We start from the raw sequence: 17,151 nt of genomic DNA, 5'->3' as shown, positions 1-17,151 counted from the left end.
CATATCTATAGGAATTTAAAAGAGGAAAAAAAAGTGAAAAAGCCAACGGCACGCAGTGTTCCTAAGTGGTCTCCCTCCCAAGTACTGACTGCGCTCGACGCTGCTTAACTTCGGTTATCGGACGAGAACCGGTGTTTTCAGCGTGATATGGCCGTTGCCGAGAGTGCTATTTAATAATTCGAATTTAATTAACCTTCATCTTTATAAATCAATAAGAAAGAGAAGATATGTTTGCTTTTTTCATATCTCATGGAATTTAAAAGGGGAAATAAAAGTGAAAAAGCCAACGGCACGCAGAGTTTCCAAGTACTGACTGCGCTCGACGCTGCTTAACTTCGGTGATCGGACGAGAACCGGTGTTTTCAGCGTGATATGGCCGTTGCCAAGAGTGCTAGATAATAATTCGAATTTAAATTAAGTGAGACAAATTGACCTTCATCTTTCTAAAACAATAACAAAAAGAAAATATGTTTGCTTTTTTCATATCTATTGGATTTTAAAAGAGGAAAAAAAAAGTGAAAAAGCCAACGGCACGCAGTGTTCCTAAGTGGTCTCTCTCCCAAGTACTGACTGCGATCGACGCTGCTTAACTTCGGTGATCGGACGAGAACCGGTGTTTTCAGCGTGATATGGCCGTTGCCGAGAGTGCTATTTAATAATTCGTATTTAAATTAAGTGAGACAAATTAACCTTCATCTTTTTAAAAGAATAACAAAAAGAAAATATGTTGGCTTTTTTCATATCTATTGGAATTTAAAAGAGGAAAAAAAAGTGAAAAAGCCAACGGCACGCAGTGTTCCTAAGTGGTCTCCCTCCCAAGTACTGACTGCGCTCGACGCTGCCTAACTTCGGTGATCCGACGAGAACCGGTGTTTTCAGCGTGATATGGCCGTTGCCAAGAGTGCTAGATAATAATTCGTATTTAAATTAAGTGAGACAAATTAACCTTCATCATTTTAAAACAATAACAAAAAGAAAATATGTTGGCTTTTTTCATATCTATTGGAATTTAAAAGAGGAAAAAAAAGTGAAAAAGCCAACGGCACGCAGTGTTCCTAAGTGGTCTCCCTCCCAAGTACTGACTGCGCTCGACGCTGCTTAACGTCGGTGATCCGACGAAAACCGGTGTTTTCAGCGTGATATGGCCGTTGCCAAGAGTGCTAGATAATAATTCGAATTTAAATTAAGTGAGACAAATTGACCTTCATCTTTCTAAAACAATAACAAAAAGAAAATATGTTTGCTTTTTTCATATCTATCGGATTTTAAATGAGGAAAAAAAAGTGAAAAAGCCAACGGCACGCAGTGTTCCTAAGTGGTCTCCCTCCCAAGTACTGACTGCGCTCGACGCTGCTTAACTTTGGTGATCGGACGAGAACCGGTGTTTTCAGCGTCATATGGCCGTTGCCGAGAGTGCTATTTAATAATTCGAATTTAAATTAAGTGAGACAAATTAACCTTCATCTTTTTAAAACAATAACAAAAAGAAAATATGTTTGCTTTTTTCATATCTATTGGAATTTAAAAGAGGAAAAAAAAGTGAAAAAGCCAACGGCACGCAGCGTTCCTAAGTGGTCTCCCTTCCAAGTACTGACTGCGCTCGACGCTGCTTAACTTCGGTGATCCGACGAGAACCGGTGTTTTCAGCGTGATATGGCCGTTGCCAAGAGTGCTAGATAATAATTCGAATTTAAATTAAGTGAGACAAATTGACTTTCATCTTTTTAAAACAATAACAAAAAGATAATATGTTTGCTTTTTTCATATCTATAGGAATTTAAAAGAGGAAAAAAAAGTGAAAAAGCCAACGGCACGCAGTGTTCCTAAGTGGTCTCCCTCCCAAGCATTGACTGCGCTCGACGCTGCTTAACTTCGGTGATCGGACGAGAACCGGTGTTTTCAGCGTTATATGGCCGTTGCCGAGACTGTTATTTAATAATTTGAATTTAATTAACCTTCATCTTTATAAATCAATAAGAAAAAGAAGATATGTTTGCTTTTTTCATATCTCATGGAATTTAAAAGGGGAAATAAAAGTGAAAAAGCCAACGGCACGCAGAGTTTCCAAGTACTGACTGCGCTCGACGCTGCTTAGTTTCGGTGATCGGACGAGAACCGGTGTTTTCAGCGTGATATGGCCGTTGCCAAGAGTGCTAGATAATAATTCGAATTTAAATTAAGTGAGACAAATTGACCTTCATCTTTCTAAAACAATAACAAAAAGAAAATATGTTTGCTTTTTTCATATCTATTGGATTTTAAAAGAGGAAAAAAAAAGTGAAAAAGCCAACAGCACGCAGTGTTCCTAAGTGGTCTCTCTCCCAAGTACTGACTGCGCTCGACGCTGCTTAACTTCGGTGATCCGACGAGAACCGGTGTTTTCAGCGTGATATGGCCGTTGCCAAGAGTGCTAGATAATAATTCGAATTTAAATTAAGTGAGACAAATTGACCTTCATCTTTTTAAAACAATAACAAAAAGAAAAAATGTTTGCTTTTTTCATATCTATAGGAATTTAAAAGAGGAAAAAAAAGTGAAAAAGCCAACGGCACGCAGTGTTCCTAAGTGGTCTCCCTCCCAAGTACTGACTGCGCTCGACGCTGCTTAACTTCGGTTATCGGACGAGAACCGGTGTTTTCAGCGTGATATGGCCGTTGCCGAGAGTGCTATTTAATAATTCGAATTTAATTAACCTTCATCTTTATAAATCAATAAGAAAGAGAAGATATGTTTGCTTTTTTCATATCTCATGGAATTTAAAAGGGGAAATAAAAGTGAAAAAGCCAACGGCACGCAGAGCTTCCAAGTACTGACTGCGCTCGACGCTGCTTAACTTCGGTGATCGGACGAGAACCGGTGTTTTCAGCGTGATATGGCCGTTGCCAAGAGTGCTAGATAATAATTCGAATTTAAATTAAGTGAGACAAATTGACCTTCATCTTTCTAAAACAATAACAAAAAGAAAATATGTTTGCTTTTTTCATATCTATTGGATTTTAAAAGAGGAAAAAAAAAGTGAAAAAGCCAACGGCACGCAGTGTTCCTAAGTGGTCTCTCTCCCAAGTACTGACTGCGATCGACGCTGCTTAACTTCGGTGATCGGACGAGAACCGGTGTTTTCAGCGTGATATGGCCGTTGCCGAGAGTGCTATTTAATAATTCGTATTTAAATTAAGTGAGACAAATTAACCTTCATCTTTTTAAAAGAATAACAAAAAGAAAATATGTTGGCTTTTTTCATATCTATTGGAATTTAAAAGAGGAAAAAAAAGTGAAAAAGCCAACGGCACGCAGTGTTCCTAAGTGGTCTCCCTCCCAAGTACTGACTGCGCTCGACGCTGCTTAACTTCGGTGATCCGACGAGAACCGGTGTTTTCAGCGTGATATGGCCGTTGCCGAGAGTGCTAGATAATAATTCGAATTTAAATTAAGTGAGACAAATTGACCTTCATCTTTCTAAAACAATAACAAAAAGAAAATATGTTTGCTTTTTTCATATCTATTGGATTTTAAAAGAGGAAAAAAAAAGTGAAAAAGCCAACGGCACGCAGTGTTCCTAAGTGGTCTCTCTCCCAAGTACTGACTGCGCTCGACGCTGCTTAACTTCGGTGATCGGACGAGAACCGGTGTTTTCAGCGTGATATGGCCGTTGCCGAGAGTGCTATTTAATAATTCGTATTTAAATTAAGTGAGACAAATTAACCTTCATCATTTTAAAACAATAACAAAAAGAAAATATGTTGGCTTTTTTCATATCTATTGGAATTTAAAAGAGGAAAAAAAAGTGAAAAAGCCAACGGCACGCAGTGTTCCTAAGTGGTCTCCCTCCCAAGTACTGACTGCGCTCGACGCTGCTTAACTTCGGTGATCCGACGAGAACCGGTGTTTTCAGCGTGATATGGCCGTTGCCAAGAGTGTTAGATAATAATTCGAATTTAAATTAAGTGAGACAAATTGACCTTCATCTTTCTAAAACAATAACAAAAAGAAAATATGTTTGCTTTTTTCATATCTATCGGATTTTAAATGAGGAAAAAAAAGTGAAAAAGCCAACGGCACGCAGTGTTCCTAAGTGGTCTCCCTCCCAAGTACTGACTGCGCTCGACGCTGCTTAACTTCGGTGATCGGAGGAGAACCGGTGTTTTCAGCGTGATATGGCCGTTGCCGAGAGTGCTATTTAATAATTCGTATTTAAATTAAGTGAGACAAATTAACCTTCATCTTTTTAAAACAATAACAAAAAGAAAATATGTTGGCTTTTTTCATATCTATTGGAATTTAAAAGAGGAAAAAAAAGTGAAAAAGCCAACGGCACGCAGTGTTCCTAAGTGGTCTCCCTCCCAAGTACTGACTGCGCTCGACGCTGCTTAACTTCGGTGATCCGAAGAGAACCGGTGTTTTCAGCGTGATATGGCCGTTGCCAAGAGTGCTAGATAATAATTCGAATTTAAATTAAGTGAGACAAATTGACCTTCATATTTCTAAAACAATAACAAAAAGAAAATATGTTTGCTTTTTTCATATCTATCGGATTTTAAATGAGGAAAAAAAAGTGAAAAAGCCAACGGCACGCAGTGTTCCTAAGTGGTCTCCCTCCCAAGTACTGACTGCGCTCGACGCTGCTTAACTTTGGTGAACGGACGAGAACCGGTGTTTTCAGCGTCATATGGCCGTTGCCGAGAGTGCTATTTAATAATTCGAATTTAAATTAAGTGAGACAAATTAACCTTCATCTTTTTAAAACAATAACAAAAAGAAAATATGTTTGCTTTTTTCATATCTATTGGAATTTAAAAGAGGAAAAAAAAAGTGAAAAAGCCAACGGCACGCAGTGTTCCTAAGTGGTCTCCCTCCCAAGTACTGACTGCGCTCGACGCTGCTTAACTTCGGTGATCCGACGAGAACCGGTGTTTTCAGCGTGATATGGCCGTTGCCAAGAGTGCTAGATAATAATTCGAATTTAAATTAAGTGAGACAAATTGACTTTCATCTTTTTAAAACAATAACAAAAAGATAATATGTTTGCTTTTTTCATATCTATAGGAATTTAAAAGAGGAAAAAAAAGTGAAAAAGCCAACGGCACGCAGTGTTCCTAAGTGGTCTCCCTCCCATGCATTGACTGCGCTCGACGCTGCTTAACTTCGGTGATCGGACGAGAACCGGTGTTTTCAGCGTTATATGGCCGTTGCCGAGAGTGTTATTTAATAATTTGAATTTAATTAACCTTCATCTTTATAAATCAATAAGAAAAAGAAGATATGTTTGCTTTTTTCATATCTCATGGAATTTAAAAGGGGAAATAAAAGTGAAAAAGCCAACGGCACGCAGAGTTTCCAAGTACTGACTGCGCTCGACGCTGCTTAACTTCGGTGATCGGACGAGAACCGGTGTTTTCAGCGTGATATGGCCGTTGCCAAGAGTGCTAGATAATAATTCGAATTTAAATTAAGTGAGACAAATTGACCTTCATCTTTCTAAAACAATAACAAAAAGAAAATATGTTTGCTTTTTTCATATCTATTGGATTTTAAAAGAGGAAAAAAAAAGTGAAAAAGCCAACGGCACGCAGTGTTCCTAAGTGGTCTCTCTCCCAAGTACTGACTGCGCTCGACGCTGCTTAACTTCGGTGATCGGACGAAAACCGGTGTTTTCAGCGTGATATGGCCGTTGCCGAGAGTGCTATTTAATAATTCGTATTTAAATTAAGTGAGACAAATTAACCTTCATCTTTTTAAAACAATAACAAAAAGAAAATATGTTGGCTTTTTTCATATCTATTGGAATTTAAAAGAGGAAAAAAACGTGAAAAAGCCAACAGCGCGCAGTGTTCCTAAGTGGTCTCCCTCCCAAGTACTGACTGCGCTCGACGCTGCTTAACTTCCGTGATCCGACGAGAACCGGTGTTTTCAGCGTGATATGGCCGTTGCCGAGAGTGCTATTTAATAATTCGTATTTAAATTAAGTGAGACAAATTAACCTTCATCATTTTAAAACAATAACAAAAAGATAATATGTTTGCTTTTTTCATATCTATAGGAATTTAAAAGAGGAAAAAAAAGTGAAAAAGCCAACGGCACGCAGTGTTCCTAAGTGGTCTCCCTCCCAAGCATTGACTGCGCTCGACGCTTCTTAACTTCGGTGATCGGACGAGAACCGGTGTTTTCAGCTTGATATGGCCGTTGCCGAGAGTGCTATTTAATAATTTGAATTTAATTAACCTTCATCTTTATAAAACAATAACAAAAAGAAGATATGTTTGCTTTTTTCATATCTGATGGAATTTAAAAGAGGAAACAAAAGTGAAAAAGCCAACGGCACGCAGAGTTTCCAAGTACTGACTGCGCTCGACGCTGCTTAACTTCGGTGATCGGACGATAACCGGTGTTATCAGCTTGATATAGCCGTTGCCGAGAGTGCTAGATAATAATTCGAATTTAAATTAAGTGAGACAAATTGACCTTCATCTTTTTAAAACAATAACAAAAAGAAAATATGTTGGCTTTTTTCATATCTATAGGAATTTAAAAGAGGAAAAAAAAGTGAAAAAGCCAACGGGACCCAGTGTTCCTAAGTGGTCTCCCTCCCAAGTACTGACTGCGCTCGACGCTGCTTAACTTCGGTGATCGGACGAGAACCGGTGTTTTCAGCGTGATATGGCCGTTGCTGAGAGTGCTAGATAATAATTCGAATTAAAATTAAGTGAGACAAATTAACCTTCATCTTTTTAAAACAATAACAACAAGTCGGGAAAACCAAAATATTACCTCTCCGTGTCGAGAAGATTATATAACCTTAAGTATCCAATGAAAACGTCGACCTTTTTGCCCTCATCCTTTCCCGCGCTTTGCGCTTCCGCATTTCATACTTACTCTCAACATTATCTTCCTCCATTTTACATATAAATATCAAATACTCACAAAAAGAAGTGGCAAAAACCTGCTGGCTCTTTACAACCACTTAATTTGACTTAATATCCAATTTCCAACAACAATAATATACCGGTAGTTTAATTGACAACCTACTGGCATCGAAATTCTCATTAAGAATGGCTCCCGCGGATAAAAAACGGCAATTTTCAACTAGGTGGGCGTTATCTCATTAGATTTGAAAAATATCATTTGTCTTTTTTACCAATGCCTAACCGTTTGGATTTTTTAAAGCTTTCTAGCACCAAAAAATATTTTTGAATGAGGATAAAAAAGGTCTGTCCTCTCGTAATTTTTAAAGCTTTTCTCATGATTACTCTATACAACAGTAACAAGGAGTATAAACCCATTAGTGGAAGCAGTATTTTTTTCCCAAAACAATCTCGCTTATGTTTATGCAATGAATGAAATATATCACAATGCACGGGCCTTGATAGATATAGGAGGCAATGAAGGAAATATATCGCATGCACGGGCCTTGGTAGATATAGGAGGCAATGATAATCTCTCTCTTTGCACGAGAGGTTTATCTTTAATATTTAAATAAATATAATTATTTTTAATTATTTTAATCTTCAATAATTAACATTAATAATAGTTAAATCGTTTAAAATAAAGTTATACCTATTATCTTCTCAAACTTTGCTAATATTGACGTTTAAAGTGAAGGGTACCCCTCTTCCCGCTTTCTTCAAATTTTGGGGTATATATACGATTCGTTTCCATTATAATAGTAAGGAAAAACCGCAAATGCGAAAACCTTTGGTAGCGATCCTACCTTAGGGAGCGGCTAGACGTTTCTCGTAACCCTAGCTGATCGCCGCGTATATCCTAAAACCAAACGATGATAATGGAGTAGAAGCCAATGATACAGATTGGTGTCTATGTGGAATAGACGGAAGACCAGTGGATGGTGGTGTTAGAAGGCAGTGTAAGTGCAGACTGGTGTCAATGTGGGATTGACAAAGAACAGAAGATGGTGGTGATTAGAAGCCAGTATGTACAGACTGGTGGCCAAGTGGAATGGACGAAGACGGTAATTAGAAGCCAGTAAGAACAGACTAGTGTCCGTGTGGGATGGACAAAAACCAGAAGATGGTGGTGTGAGAACTCAAGTAGAGGAGCCATTTCCGTGACTGTGAAAGCAGTTCGGAAATGGCGAACACGTTTGCTCCGATACGCAAACTGCGAACGCGGTCACGTGGGTGTAACAACGGACAGACAGACACACAGACACACACACACACACAGACACGGCCGTTACAGAACCTCTCCTGGACTACGTCACACGGAGAGGTAAAAAGAAAATATGTTTCCTTTTTTCATATCTATTGGACTTTAAAAGAGGATAAAAAAGTGAAAAAGCCAACGGCACGCAGTGTTCCTAAGTGGTCTCCCTCCCAAGTACTGACTGCGCTCGACGCTGCTTAACTTCGGTGATCGGACGAGAACCGGTGTTTTCAGCGTGATATGGCCGTTGCCGAGAGTGCCATTTAATAATTCGAATTTAATTAACCTTCATCTTTATAAATCAATAAGAAAAAGAAGATATGTTTGCTTTTTTCATATCTCATGGAATTTAAAAGAGGAAATAAAAGTGAAAAAGCCAACGGCACGCAAAGTTTCCAAGTACTGACTGCGCTCGACGCTGCTTAACTTCGGTGATCGGACGAGAACCGGTATTTTCAGCGTGATATGGCCGTTGCCGAGAGTGCTAGATAATAATTCGAATTTAAATTAATTGAGACAAATTAACCATCATCTTTTTGAAACAATAACAAAAAGAGAATATGTTTGCTTTTTTCACATCTATTGGAATTTAAAAGATGAAAAAAAAAGTGAAAAAGCCAACGGCACGCAGTGTTCCTAAGTGGTCTCCCTCCCAAGTACTGACTGAGCTCGACGCTGCTTAACTTCGGTGATCGGACGAGAACCGGTGTTTTCAGCGTGATATGGCCGTTGCCGAGAGTGCTATTTAATACTAATTCGAATTTAAATTAAGTGAGACAAATTGACCTTCATCTTTTTAAAACAATAACAAAAAGAAAATATGTTTCCTTTTTTCATATCTATTGGACTTTAAAAGAGGAAAAAAAAGTGAAAAAGCCAACGGCACGCAGTGTTCCTAAGTGGTCTCCCTCCCAAGTACTGACTGCGCTCGACGCTGCTTAACTTCGGTGATCGGACGAGAACCGGTGTTTTCAGCGTGATATGGCCGTTGCCGAGAGTGCAATTTAATACTAATTCGAATTTAAATTAAGTGAGACAAATTAACCATCATCTTTTTGAAACAATAACAAAAAGAGAATATGTTTGCTTTTTTCACATCTATTGGAATTTAAAAGATGAAAAAAAAAGTGAAAAAGCCAACGGCACGCAGTGTTCCTAAGTGGTCTCCCTCCCAAGTACTGACTGAGCTCGACGCTGCTTAACTTCGGTGATCGGACGAGAACCGGTGTTTTCAGCGTGATATGGCCGTTGCCGAGAGTGCTATTTAATACTAATTCGAATTTAAATTAAGTGAGACAAATTGACCTTCATCTTTTTAAAACAATAACAAAAAGAAAATATGTTTCCTTTTTTCATATCTATTGGACTTTAAAAGAGGAAAAAAAAGTGAAAAAGCCAACGGCACGCAGTGTTCCTAAGTGGTCTCCCTCCCAAGTACTGACTGCGCTCGACGCTGCTTAACTTCGGTGATCGGACGAGAACCGGTGTTTTCAGCGTGATATGGCCGTTGCCGAGAGTGCTATTTAATACTAATTCGAATTTAAATTAAGTGAGACAAATTAACCATCATCTTTTTGAAACAATAACAAAAAGAGAATATGTTTGCTTTTTTCACATCTATTGGAATTTAAAAGATGAAAAAAAAAGTGAAAAAGCCAACGGCACGCAGTGTTCCTAAGTGGTCTCCCTCCCAAGTACTGACTGATCTCGACGCTGCTTAACTTCGGTGATCGGACGAGAAACGGTGTTTTCAGCGTGATATGGCCGTTGCCGAGAGTGCTATTTAATACTAATTCGAATTTAAATTAAGTGAGACAAATTGACCTTCATCTTTATAAAACAATAACAAAAAGAAAATATGTTTCCTTTTTTCATATCTATTGGACTTTAAAAGAGGAAAAAAAAGTGAAAAAGCCAACGGCACGCAGTGTTCCTAAGTGGTATCCCTCCCAAGTACTGACTGCGCTCGACGCTGCTTAACTTCGGTGATCGGACGAGAACCGGTGTTTTCAGCGTGATATGGCCGTTGCCGAGAGTGCTATTTAATACTAATTCGAATTTAAATTAAGTGAGACAAATTAACCTTCATCTTTTTAAAACAATAACAAAAAGAAAATATGTTTGCTTTTTTCATATCTATAGGAATTTAAAAGAGGAAAAAGAAGTGAAAAAGCCAACGGCACGCAGTGTTCCTAAGTGGTCTCCCTCCCAAGTACTGACTGCGCTCGACGCTGCTTAACTTCGGTGATCGGACGAGAACCGGTGTTTTCAGCGTGATATGGCCGTTGCTGAGAGTGCTAGATAATAATTCGAATTTAAATTAAGTGAGACAAATTAACCATCATCTTTTTGAAACAATAACAAAAAGAAAATATGTTTGCTTTTTTCACATCTATTGGAATTTAAAAGATGAACAAAAAAGTGAAAAAGCCAACGGCACGCAGTGTTCCTAAGTGGTCTCCCTCCCAAGTACTGACTGAGCTCGACGCTGCTTAACTTCGGTGATCGGACGAGCACCGGTGTTTCCAGCGTGAAATGGCCGTTGCCGAGAGTGCTATTTAATACTAATTCGAATTTAAATTAAGTGAGACAAATTAACCTTCATCTTTTTAAAACAATAACAAAAAGAAAATATGTTTGCTTTTTTCATATCTCATGGAATTTAAAAGAGGAAATAAAAGTGAAAAAGCCAACGGCACGCAAAGTTTCCAAGTACTGACTGAGCTCGACGCTGCTTAACTTCGGTGATCGGACGAGAACCGGTGTTTTCAGCGTGATATGGCCGTTGCCGAGAGTGCTAGATAATAATTCGAATTTAAATTAAGTGAGACAAATTAACCATCATCTTTTTGAAACAATAACAAAAAGAAAATATGTTTGCTTTTTTCACATCTATTGGAATTTAAAAGATGAACAAAAAAGTGAAAAAGCCAACGGCACGCAGTGTTCCTAAGTGGTCTCCCTCCCAAGTACTGACTGAGCTCGACGCTGCTTAACTTCGGTGATCGGACGAGCACCGGTGTTTCCAGCGTGAAATGGCCGTTGCCGAGAGTGCTATTTAATACTAATTCGAATTTAAATTAAGTGAGACAAATTAACCTTCATCTTTTTAAAACAATAACAAAAAGAAAATATGTTTGCTTTTTTCATATCTATTGGAATTTAAAAGAGGAAAAAAAGTGAAAAAGCCAACGGCACGCAAAGTTTCCAAGTACTGACTGCGCTCGACGCGGCTTAACTTCGGTGATCGGACGAGAACCGGTGTTTTCAGCGTGATATGGCCGTTGCCGAGAGTGCTAGATAATAATTCGAATTTAAATTAAGTGAGACAAATTAACCATCATCTTTTTAAAACAATAACAAAAAGAAAATATGTTTGCTTTTTTCATATCTATTGGAATTTAAAAGAGGAAAAAAAAAAGTGAAAAAGCCAACGGCACGCAGTGTTCCTAAGTGGTCTCCCTCCCAAGTACTGACTGCGCTCGACGCTGCTCAACTTCGGTGATCGGACGAGAACCGGTGTTTTCAGCGTGATATGGCCGTTGCCGAGAGTGCTATTTAATAATTCGAATTTAATTAACCTTCATCTTTATAAATCAATAAGAAAAAGAAGATATGTTTGCTTTTTTCATATCTCATGGAATTTAAAAGAGGAAATAAAAGTGAAAAAGCCAACGGCACGCAAAGTTTCCAAGTACTGACTGCGCTCGACGCTGCTTAACTTCGGTGATCGGACGAGAAACGGTGTTTTCAGCGTGATATGGCCGTTGCCGAGAGTGCTAGATAATAATTTGAATTTAAATTAAGTGAGACAAATTAACCATCATCTTTTTAAAACAATAACAAAAAGAAAATATGTTTGCTTTTTTCATATCTATTGGAATTTAAAAGAGGAAAAAAAGTGAAAAAGCCAACGGCACGCAGTGTTCCTAAGTGGTCTCCCTCCCAAGTACTGACTGCGCTCGACGCTGCTTAACTTCGGTGATCGGACGAGAACCGGTGTTTTCAGCGTGATATGGCCGTTGCCGAGAGTGCCATTTAATAATTCGAATTTAAATTAAGTGAGACAAATTAACCATCTTTTTAAAACAATAACAAAATGAAAATATGTTTGCTTTTTTCATATCTATTGGAATTTAAAAGAGGAAAAAAAAGTGAAAAAGCCAACGGCACGCAATGTTCCTAAGTGGTCTCCCTCCCAAGTACTGACTGCGCTCGACGCTGCTCAACTTCGGTGATCGGACGAGAACCGGTGTTTTCAGCGTGATATGGCCGTTGCCGAGAGTGCTATTTAATAATTCAAATTTAATTAACCTTCATCTTTATAAATCAATAAGAAAAAGAAGATATGTTTGCTTTTTTCATATCTCATGGAATTTAAAAGAGGAAATAAAAGTGAAAAAGCCAACGGCACGCAGTGTTCCTAAGTGGTCTCCCTCCCAAGTACTGACTGAGCTCGACGCTCCTTAACTTCGGTGATCGGACGAGAACCGGTGTTTTCAGCGTGATATGGCCGTTGCCGAGAGTGCTATTTAATACTAATTCGAATTTAAATTAAGTGAGACAAATTAACCTTCATCTTTTTAAAACAATAACAAAAAGAAAATATGTTTGCTTTATTCATATCTATTGGAATTTAAAAGAGGAAAAAGAAGTGAAAAAGCCAACGGCACGCAGTGTTCCTAAGTGGTCTCCCTCCCAAATACTGACTGCGCTCGACGCTGCTCAACTTCGGTGCTCGGACGAGAACCGGTGTTTTCAGCGTGATATGGCCGTTGCCGAGAGTGCTATTTAATAATTCGAATTTAATTAACCTTCATCTTTATAAATCAATAAGAAAAAGAAGATATGTTTGCTTTTTTCATATCTCATGGAATTTGAAAGAGGAAATAAAAGTGAAAAAGCCAACGGCACGCAAAGTTTCCAAGTACTGACTGCGCTCGACGCTGCTTAACTTCGGTGATCGGACGAGAACCGGTGTTTTCAGCGTGATATGGCCGTTGCCGAGAGTGCTATTTAATAATTCGAATTTAAATTAAGTGAGACAAATTAACCTTCATCTTTTAAAAACAATAACAAAAAGAAAATATGTTTGCTTTTTTCATATCTATTGGAATTTAAAAGAGGAAAAAAAAGTGAAAAAGCCAACGGCACGCAGTGTTCCTAAGTGGTCTCCCTCCCAAGTACTGACTGCGCTCGACGCTGCTTAACTTCGGTGATCGGACGAGAACCGGTGTTTTCAGCGTGATATGGCCGTTGCCGAGAGTGCTATTTAATACTAATTCGAATTTAAATTAAGTGAGACAAATTAACCATCTTTTTAAAACAATAACAAAATGAAAATATGTTTGCTTTTTTCATATCTATTGGAATTTAAAAGAGGAAAAAAAAGTGAAAAAGCCAACGGCACGCAATGTTCCTAAGTGGTCTCCCTCCCAAGTACTGACTGCGCTCGACGCTGCTCAACTTCGGTGATCGGACGAGAACCGGTGTTTTCAGCGTGATATGGCCGTTGCCGAGAGTGCTATTTAATAATTCAAATTTAATTAACCTTCATCTTTATAAATCAATAAGAAAAAGAAGATATGTTTGCTTTTTTCATATCTCATGGAATTTAAAAGAGGAAATAAAAGTGAAAAAGCCAACGGCACGCAAAGTTTCCAAGTACTGACTGCGCTCGACGCTGCTTAACTTCGGTGATCGGACGAGAACCGGTGTTTTCAGCGTGATATGGCCGTTGCCGAGAGTGCTAGATAATAATTCGAATTTAAATTAAGTGAGACAAATTAACCATCATCTTTTTGAAACAATAACAAAAAGAAAATATGTTTGCTTTTTTCACATCTATTGGAATTTAAAAGATGAAAAAAATAGTGAAAAAGCCAACGGCACGCAGTGTTCCTAAGTGGTCTCCCTCCCAAGTACTGACTGAGCTCGACGCTCCTTAACTTCGGTGATCGGACGAGAACCGGTGTTTTCAGCGTGATATGGCCGTTGCCGAGAGTGCTATTTAATACTAATTCGAATTTAAATTAAGTGAGACAAATTAACCTTCATCTTTTTAAAACAATAACAAAAAGAAAATATGTTTGCTTTTTTCATATCTATTGGAATTTAAAAGAGGAAAAAGAAGTGAAAAAGCCAACGGCACGCAGTGTTCCTAAGTGGTCTCCCTCCCAAATACTGACTGCGCTCGACGCTGCTCAACTTCGGTGCTCGGACGAGAACCGGTGTTTTCAGCGTGATATGGCCGTTGCCGAGAGTGCTATTTAATACTAATTCGAATTTAAATTAAGTGAGACAAATTAACCATCTTTTTAAAACAATAACAAAATGAAAATATGTTTGCTTTTTTCATATCTATTGGAATTTAAAAGAGGAAAAAAAAGTGAAAAAGCCAACGGCACGCAATGTTCCTAAGTGGTCTCCCTCCCAAGTACTGACTGCGCTCGACGCTGCTCAACTTCGGTGATCGGACGAGAACCGGTGTTTTCAGCGTGATATGGCCGTTGCCGAGAGTGCTATTTAATAATTCAAATTTATTTAACCTTCATCTTTATAAATCAATAAGAAAAAGAAGATATGTTTGCTTTTTTCATATCTCATGGAATTTAAAAGAGGAAATAAAAGTGAAAAAGCCAACGGCACGCAAAGTTTCCAAGTACTGACTGCGCTCGACGCTGCTTAACTTCGGTGATCGGACGAGAACCGGTGTTTTCAGCGTGATATGGCCGTTGCCGAGAGTGCTAGATAATAATTCGAATTTAAATTAAGTGAGACAAATTAACCATCATCTTTTTGAAACAATAACAAAAAGAAAATATGTTTGCTTTTTTCACATCTATTGGAATTTAAAAGATGAAAAAAAAAGTGAAAAAGCCAACGGCACGCAGTGTTCCTAAGTGGTCTCCCTCCCAAGTACTGACTGAGCTCGACGCTCCTTAACTTCGGTGATCGGACGAGAACCGGTGTTTTCAGCGTGATATGGCCGTTGCCGAGAGTGCTATTTAATACTAATTCGAATTTAAATTAAGTGAGACAAATTAACCTTCATCTTTTTAAAACAATAACAAAAAGAAAATATGTTTGCTTTTTTCATATCTATTGGAATTTAAAAGAGGAAAAAGAAGTGAAAAAGCCAACGGCACGCAGTGTTCCTAAGTGTTCTCCCTCCCAAATACTGACTGCGCTCGACGCTGCTCAACTTCGGTGCTCGGACGAGAACCGGTGTTTTCAGCGTGATATGGCCGTTGCCGAGAGTGCTATTTAATAATTCGAATTTAATTAACCTTCATCTTTATAAATCAATAAGAAAAAGAAGATATGTTTGCTTTTTTCATATCTCATGGAATTTAAAAGAGGAAATAAAAGTGAAAAAGCCAACGGCACGCAAAGTTTCCAAGTACTGACTGCGCTCGACGCTGCTTAACTTCGGTGATCGGACGAGAACCGGTGTTTTCAGCGTGATATGGCCGTTGCCGAGAGTGCTATTTAATAATTCGAATTTAAATTAAGTGAGACAAATTAACCTTCATCTTTTAAAAACAATAACAAAAAGAAAATATGTTTGCTTTTTTCATATCTATTGGAATTTAAAAGAGGAAAAAAAAGTGAAAAAGCCAACGGCACGCAGTGTTCCTAAGTGGTCTCCCTCCCAAGTACTGACTGCGCTCGACGCTGCTTAACTTCGGTGATCGGACGAGAACCGGTGTTTTCAGCGTGATATGGCCGTTGCCGAGAGTGCTATTTAATACTAATTCGAATTTAAATTAAGTGAGACAAATTAACCTTCATCTTTTTAAAACAATAACAAAATGAAAATATGTTTGCTTTTTTCATATCTATTGGAATTTAAAAGAGGAAAAAAAAGTGAAAAAGCCAACGGCACGCAGTGTTCCTAAGTGGTCTCCCTCCCAAGTACTGACTGCGCTCGACGCTGCTTAACTTCGGTGATCGGACGAGAACCGGTGTTTTCAGCGTGATATGGCCGTTGCCGAGAGTCCTATTTAATAATTTGAATTTAATTAACCTTCATCTTTATAAATCAATAAGAAAAAGAAGATATGCTTGCTTTTTTCATATCTCATGGAATTTAAAAGGGGAAATAAAAGTGAAAAAGCCAACGGCACGCAGAGTTTCCAAGTACTGACTGCGCTCGACGCTGCTTAACTTCGGTGATCGGACGAGAACCGGTGTTGTCAGCGTGGTATGGCCGTTGCCGAGAGTGCTGTTTAATAATTTGAATTTAATTAACCTTCATCTTTAAAAAACAATAACAAAAAGAAGATATGTTTGCTTTTTTATATCTGGTGGAATTTAAAAGAGGAAATAAAAGTTTGAAAGCCAACGGCACGCAGAGTTTCCAAGTACTGATTGCGCTCGACGCTGCTTAACTTCGGGGATCGGACGAGAACCGGTGTTTTCAGCGTGATATGGCCGTTGCCGAGAGTGCTAGATAATAATTCGAATTTAAATTAAGTGAGACAAATTAACCATCATCTTTTTAAAACAATAACAAAAAGAAAATATGTTTGCTTTTTTCATATCTATTGGAATTTAAAAGAGGAAAAAAAAGTGAAAAAGCCAACGGCACGCAGTGTTCCTAAGTGGTCTCCCTCCCAAGTACTGACTGCGCTCGACGCTGCTCAACTTCGGTGATCGGACGAGAACCGGTGTTTTCAGCGTGATATGGCCGTTGCCGAGAGTGCTATTTAATACTAATTCGAATTTAAATTAAGTGAGACAAATTAACCTTCATCTTTTTAAAACAATAACAAAAAGAAAATATGTTTGCTTTTTTCATATCTATTGGAATTTAAAAGAGGAAAAAGAAGTGAAAAAGCCAACGGCACGCAGTGTTCCTAAGTGGTCTCCCTCCCAAGTACTGACTGCGCTCGACGCTGCTCAACTTCGGTGATCGGACGAGAACCGGTGTTTTCAGCTTGATATGGCCGTTGCCGAGAGTGCTATTTAATAATTCAAATTTAATTAACC

At 38.5% G+C, this 17,151-nt stretch overlaps 21 non-coding genes and 40 pseudogenes across 21 annotated transcripts; all 61 read right to left on the bottom strand.

Moving 5' to 3' along the window:
• Window positions 1-40: 40 nt before the first annotated feature.
• LOC149599597 (5S ribosomal RNA) lies at window positions 41-159 on the bottom strand. Its single transcript, XR_016378479.1, has one exon. It is a non-coding gene; the product is annotated as a 5S ribosomal RNA (ribosomal RNA).
• A 122-nt stretch (window positions 160-281) lies between these two features.
• Window positions 282-384, bottom strand: LOC149599596 (5S ribosomal RNA; annotated as a pseudogene).
• Window positions 385-522: 138 nt separating this feature from the next.
• Window positions 523-641, bottom strand: LOC149599595 (5S ribosomal RNA; annotated as a pseudogene).
• Window positions 642-778: 137 nt separating this feature from the next.
• Window positions 779-897, bottom strand: LOC149599594 (5S ribosomal RNA; annotated as a pseudogene).
• A 137-nt stretch (window positions 898-1,034) lies between these two features.
• On the bottom strand, window positions 1,035-1,153 carry LOC149599593 (5S ribosomal RNA; annotated as a pseudogene).
• Window positions 1,154-1,290: 137 nt separating this feature from the next.
• On the bottom strand, window positions 1,291-1,409 carry LOC149599592 (5S ribosomal RNA; annotated as a pseudogene).
• A 137-nt stretch (window positions 1,410-1,546) lies between these two features.
• Window positions 1,547-1,665, bottom strand: LOC149599591 (5S ribosomal RNA; annotated as a pseudogene).
• A 137-nt stretch (window positions 1,666-1,802) lies between these two features.
• Window positions 1,803-1,921, bottom strand: LOC149599590 (5S ribosomal RNA; annotated as a pseudogene).
• Window positions 1,922-2,043: 122 nt separating this feature from the next.
• On the bottom strand, window positions 2,044-2,146 carry LOC149599589 (5S ribosomal RNA; annotated as a pseudogene).
• Window positions 2,147-2,284: 138 nt separating this feature from the next.
• Window positions 2,285-2,403, bottom strand: LOC149599588 (5S ribosomal RNA; annotated as a pseudogene).
• Window positions 2,404-2,540: 137 nt separating this feature from the next.
• On the bottom strand, window positions 2,541-2,659 carry LOC149599587 (5S ribosomal RNA). Its single transcript, XR_016378478.1, has one exon. It is a non-coding gene; the product is annotated as a 5S ribosomal RNA (ribosomal RNA).
• Window positions 2,660-2,781: 122 nt separating this feature from the next.
• Window positions 2,782-2,884, bottom strand: LOC149599586 (5S ribosomal RNA; annotated as a pseudogene).
• A 138-nt stretch (window positions 2,885-3,022) lies between these two features.
• LOC149599585 (5S ribosomal RNA) lies at window positions 3,023-3,141 on the bottom strand (annotated as a pseudogene).
• Window positions 3,142-3,278: 137 nt separating this feature from the next.
• LOC149599584 (5S ribosomal RNA) lies at window positions 3,279-3,397 on the bottom strand. Its single transcript, XR_016378086.1, has one exon. It is a non-coding gene; the product is annotated as a 5S ribosomal RNA (ribosomal RNA).
• Window positions 3,398-3,535: 138 nt separating this feature from the next.
• LOC149599583 (5S ribosomal RNA) lies at window positions 3,536-3,654 on the bottom strand. The gene has a single exon (XR_016378673.1). It is a non-coding gene; the product is annotated as a 5S ribosomal RNA (ribosomal RNA).
• Window positions 3,655-3,791: 137 nt separating this feature from the next.
• LOC149599582 (5S ribosomal RNA) lies at window positions 3,792-3,910 on the bottom strand. The gene has a single exon (XR_016378085.1). It is a non-coding gene; the product is annotated as a 5S ribosomal RNA (ribosomal RNA).
• A 137-nt stretch (window positions 3,911-4,047) lies between these two features.
• Window positions 4,048-4,166, bottom strand: LOC149599581 (5S ribosomal RNA). The gene has a single exon (XR_016379140.1). It is a non-coding gene; the product is annotated as a 5S ribosomal RNA (ribosomal RNA).
• A 137-nt stretch (window positions 4,167-4,303) lies between these two features.
• On the bottom strand, window positions 4,304-4,422 carry LOC149599580 (5S ribosomal RNA). Its single transcript, XR_016378573.1, has one exon. It is a non-coding gene; the product is annotated as a 5S ribosomal RNA (ribosomal RNA).
• Window positions 4,423-4,559: 137 nt separating this feature from the next.
• LOC149599579 (5S ribosomal RNA) lies at window positions 4,560-4,678 on the bottom strand (annotated as a pseudogene).
• A 138-nt stretch (window positions 4,679-4,816) lies between these two features.
• LOC149599578 (5S ribosomal RNA) lies at window positions 4,817-4,935 on the bottom strand. The gene has a single exon (XR_016378084.1). It is a non-coding gene; the product is annotated as a 5S ribosomal RNA (ribosomal RNA).
• Window positions 4,936-5,072: 137 nt separating this feature from the next.
• LOC149599577 (5S ribosomal RNA) lies at window positions 5,073-5,191 on the bottom strand (annotated as a pseudogene).
• A 122-nt stretch (window positions 5,192-5,313) lies between these two features.
• Window positions 5,314-5,416, bottom strand: LOC149599576 (5S ribosomal RNA; annotated as a pseudogene).
• Window positions 5,417-5,554: 138 nt separating this feature from the next.
• Window positions 5,555-5,673, bottom strand: LOC149599575 (5S ribosomal RNA; annotated as a pseudogene).
• Window positions 5,674-5,810: 137 nt separating this feature from the next.
• Window positions 5,811-5,929, bottom strand: LOC149599574 (5S ribosomal RNA; annotated as a pseudogene).
• Window positions 5,930-6,066: 137 nt separating this feature from the next.
• On the bottom strand, window positions 6,067-6,185 carry LOC149599573 (5S ribosomal RNA; annotated as a pseudogene).
• Window positions 6,186-6,547: 362 nt separating this feature from the next.
• LOC149599572 (5S ribosomal RNA) lies at window positions 6,548-6,666 on the bottom strand (annotated as a pseudogene).
• Window positions 6,667-8,290: 1,624 nt separating this feature from the next.
• Window positions 8,291-8,409, bottom strand: LOC149599571 (5S ribosomal RNA). Its single transcript, XR_016378789.1, has one exon. It is a non-coding gene; the product is annotated as a 5S ribosomal RNA (ribosomal RNA).
• A 122-nt stretch (window positions 8,410-8,531) lies between these two features.
• LOC149599570 (5S ribosomal RNA) lies at window positions 8,532-8,634 on the bottom strand (annotated as a pseudogene).
• Window positions 8,635-8,772: 138 nt separating this feature from the next.
• Window positions 8,773-8,891, bottom strand: LOC149599569 (5S ribosomal RNA). The gene has a single exon (XR_016378393.1). It is a non-coding gene; the product is annotated as a 5S ribosomal RNA (ribosomal RNA).
• Window positions 8,892-9,031: 140 nt separating this feature from the next.
• On the bottom strand, window positions 9,032-9,150 carry LOC149599568 (5S ribosomal RNA). The gene has a single exon (XR_016378788.1). It is a non-coding gene; the product is annotated as a 5S ribosomal RNA (ribosomal RNA).
• A 141-nt stretch (window positions 9,151-9,291) lies between these two features.
• On the bottom strand, window positions 9,292-9,410 carry LOC149599567 (5S ribosomal RNA). The gene has a single exon (XR_016378392.1). It is a non-coding gene; the product is annotated as a 5S ribosomal RNA (ribosomal RNA).
• A 140-nt stretch (window positions 9,411-9,550) lies between these two features.
• On the bottom strand, window positions 9,551-9,669 carry LOC149599566 (5S ribosomal RNA). Its single transcript, XR_016378786.1, has one exon. It is a non-coding gene; the product is annotated as a 5S ribosomal RNA (ribosomal RNA).
• Window positions 9,670-9,810: 141 nt separating this feature from the next.
• Window positions 9,811-9,929, bottom strand: LOC149599565 (5S ribosomal RNA; annotated as a pseudogene).
• Window positions 9,930-10,069: 140 nt separating this feature from the next.
• LOC149599564 (5S ribosomal RNA) lies at window positions 10,070-10,188 on the bottom strand. The gene has a single exon (XR_016379105.1). It is a non-coding gene; the product is annotated as a 5S ribosomal RNA (ribosomal RNA).
• Window positions 10,189-10,328: 140 nt separating this feature from the next.
• On the bottom strand, window positions 10,329-10,447 carry LOC149599563 (5S ribosomal RNA). Its single transcript, XR_016377911.1, has one exon. It is a non-coding gene; the product is annotated as a 5S ribosomal RNA (ribosomal RNA).
• Window positions 10,448-10,585: 138 nt separating this feature from the next.
• LOC149599562 (5S ribosomal RNA) lies at window positions 10,586-10,704 on the bottom strand (annotated as a pseudogene).
• A 140-nt stretch (window positions 10,705-10,844) lies between these two features.
• LOC149599561 (5S ribosomal RNA) lies at window positions 10,845-10,947 on the bottom strand (annotated as a pseudogene).
• Window positions 10,948-11,085: 138 nt separating this feature from the next.
• Window positions 11,086-11,204, bottom strand: LOC149599560 (5S ribosomal RNA; annotated as a pseudogene).
• Window positions 11,205-11,343: 139 nt separating this feature from the next.
• Window positions 11,344-11,446, bottom strand: LOC149599559 (5S ribosomal RNA; annotated as a pseudogene).
• A 139-nt stretch (window positions 11,447-11,585) lies between these two features.
• On the bottom strand, window positions 11,586-11,704 carry LOC149599558 (5S ribosomal RNA). The gene has a single exon (XR_016378610.1). It is a non-coding gene; the product is annotated as a 5S ribosomal RNA (ribosomal RNA).
• A 361-nt stretch (window positions 11,705-12,065) lies between these two features.
• LOC149599557 (5S ribosomal RNA) lies at window positions 12,066-12,184 on the bottom strand. The gene has a single exon (XR_016378785.1). It is a non-coding gene; the product is annotated as a 5S ribosomal RNA (ribosomal RNA).
• A 134-nt stretch (window positions 12,185-12,318) lies between these two features.
• Window positions 12,319-12,437, bottom strand: LOC149599556 (5S ribosomal RNA; annotated as a pseudogene).
• A 122-nt stretch (window positions 12,438-12,559) lies between these two features.
• LOC149599555 (5S ribosomal RNA) lies at window positions 12,560-12,678 on the bottom strand (annotated as a pseudogene).
• Window positions 12,679-12,818: 140 nt separating this feature from the next.
• Window positions 12,819-12,937, bottom strand: LOC149599554 (5S ribosomal RNA; annotated as a pseudogene).
• A 122-nt stretch (window positions 12,938-13,059) lies between these two features.
• On the bottom strand, window positions 13,060-13,162 carry LOC149599553 (5S ribosomal RNA; annotated as a pseudogene).
• A 137-nt stretch (window positions 13,163-13,299) lies between these two features.
• LOC149599552 (5S ribosomal RNA) lies at window positions 13,300-13,418 on the bottom strand. The gene has a single exon (XR_016378784.1). It is a non-coding gene; the product is annotated as a 5S ribosomal RNA (ribosomal RNA).
• A 137-nt stretch (window positions 13,419-13,555) lies between these two features.
• Window positions 13,556-13,674, bottom strand: LOC149599551 (5S ribosomal RNA; annotated as a pseudogene).
• A 122-nt stretch (window positions 13,675-13,796) lies between these two features.
• On the bottom strand, window positions 13,797-13,899 carry LOC149599550 (5S ribosomal RNA; annotated as a pseudogene).
• A 138-nt stretch (window positions 13,900-14,037) lies between these two features.
• On the bottom strand, window positions 14,038-14,156 carry LOC149599549 (5S ribosomal RNA; annotated as a pseudogene).
• Window positions 14,157-14,296: 140 nt separating this feature from the next.
• LOC149599548 (5S ribosomal RNA) lies at window positions 14,297-14,415 on the bottom strand (annotated as a pseudogene).
• A 137-nt stretch (window positions 14,416-14,552) lies between these two features.
• On the bottom strand, window positions 14,553-14,671 carry LOC149599547 (5S ribosomal RNA; annotated as a pseudogene).
• Window positions 14,672-14,793: 122 nt separating this feature from the next.
• LOC149599546 (5S ribosomal RNA) lies at window positions 14,794-14,896 on the bottom strand (annotated as a pseudogene).
• A 138-nt stretch (window positions 14,897-15,034) lies between these two features.
• LOC149599545 (5S ribosomal RNA) lies at window positions 15,035-15,153 on the bottom strand (annotated as a pseudogene).
• A 140-nt stretch (window positions 15,154-15,293) lies between these two features.
• Window positions 15,294-15,412, bottom strand: LOC149599544 (5S ribosomal RNA; annotated as a pseudogene).
• A 122-nt stretch (window positions 15,413-15,534) lies between these two features.
• Window positions 15,535-15,637, bottom strand: LOC149599543 (5S ribosomal RNA; annotated as a pseudogene).
• Window positions 15,638-15,774: 137 nt separating this feature from the next.
• LOC149599542 (5S ribosomal RNA) lies at window positions 15,775-15,893 on the bottom strand. Its single transcript, XR_016378782.1, has one exon. It is a non-coding gene; the product is annotated as a 5S ribosomal RNA (ribosomal RNA).
• Window positions 15,894-16,033: 140 nt separating this feature from the next.
• On the bottom strand, window positions 16,034-16,152 carry LOC149599541 (5S ribosomal RNA). Its single transcript, XR_016378771.1, has one exon. It is a non-coding gene; the product is annotated as a 5S ribosomal RNA (ribosomal RNA).
• A 122-nt stretch (window positions 16,153-16,274) lies between these two features.
• LOC149599540 (5S ribosomal RNA) lies at window positions 16,275-16,377 on the bottom strand (annotated as a pseudogene).
• A 121-nt stretch (window positions 16,378-16,498) lies between these two features.
• On the bottom strand, window positions 16,499-16,601 carry LOC149599539 (5S ribosomal RNA; annotated as a pseudogene).
• A 137-nt stretch (window positions 16,602-16,738) lies between these two features.
• LOC149599538 (5S ribosomal RNA) lies at window positions 16,739-16,857 on the bottom strand. Its single transcript, XR_016378609.1, has one exon. It is a non-coding gene; the product is annotated as a 5S ribosomal RNA (ribosomal RNA).
• Window positions 16,858-16,997: 140 nt separating this feature from the next.
• Window positions 16,998-17,116, bottom strand: LOC149599537 (5S ribosomal RNA; annotated as a pseudogene).
• Window positions 17,117-17,151: the final 35 nt, after the last annotated feature.

The sequence above is a fragment of the Phalangium opilio genome, unplaced genomic scaffold (genome assembly GCF_054372755.1).
Source record: "Phalangium opilio isolate 3A_F unplaced genomic scaffold, DU_Popi_V2 ptg000360l_1, whole genome shotgun sequence".
In the NCBI taxonomy this organism is placed as follows: Eukaryota; Metazoa; Arthropoda; class Arachnida; order Opiliones; family Phalangiidae; genus Phalangium; species Phalangium opilio.
This window is presented reverse-complemented; position numbering and strand designations above follow the sequence as displayed.